We start from the raw sequence: 888 nt of genomic DNA, 5'->3' as shown, positions 1-888 counted from the left end.
CAAATTTATAAAAAATAATCATAAAATAAGAATATATGAAAAATTATTAAAAAAGTTACTTCCAATTATTAAAATACAGAAATTTATTTAAAATTATAATATATGAATATATTAAAAAATATAATGAACAAAAGTTTACTATATATATGTGTTTTGAAAAAATATGTTAACACTTAATTTTTATCAATTAAATTATATATTTATAATTGAATGCTGTTTTTTATTTTAATTTTTCTTATTAAAATGATAATTTGAATGTTAAAAAATAAATAAAAATTTAAGTATTGCATAAAATTAAATTATTTTTTAATAAAATTTATTTTTGGTACATATCAACATAATTATAATTCAATTGCACAAACAATTAGTTAAAACTTTTAAATACCTAGAATTGATTAAAAGTATATGTAAATCTTTCATAAAATTAATTTTAAACTCTTGATTAAATATATTCAATAATTTTTTTTTACAACAACTTCTCATGCTCGCAATTAAAAAATCATACTAATAAAATAAATAAATTTAGACTACGCTACAATATAATTCAACATTAACATTTTTTTAAAATAAAAGATATTAAATAGTCAATCATATTTTTAAATTTTTATATCTTATTTTTTGGTATGTATTTTACATTTTATTTCATCAAATAAATATAAGTACCATTATATATGTTAGAAAAATAAATTGTTAATCAAAGTACAATGAGTCAAACAATTATTCTATATAATACGTTATCATACGAATTTTAAAAATTAAATTAGATGATTGTGATAAACATGATTTTCTCTCATTTTAATTTTCCTAATCATATTCAACTATTACAAATCAATAAAGTAATATTATAAGTTAACTATATTTATAATACATAAAATATTACTTATAAAA

This window comes from Cicer arietinum, chromosome 6, assembly GCF_000331145.2.
Source record: "Cicer arietinum cultivar CDC Frontier isolate Library 1 chromosome 6, Cicar.CDCFrontier_v2.0, whole genome shotgun sequence".
Taxonomy (NCBI): Eukaryota; Viridiplantae; Streptophyta; class Magnoliopsida; order Fabales; family Fabaceae; genus Cicer; species Cicer arietinum.
The sequence above is the reverse complement of the archived record's forward strand: the minus strand, read 5'-3'. Positions refer to the sequence as shown.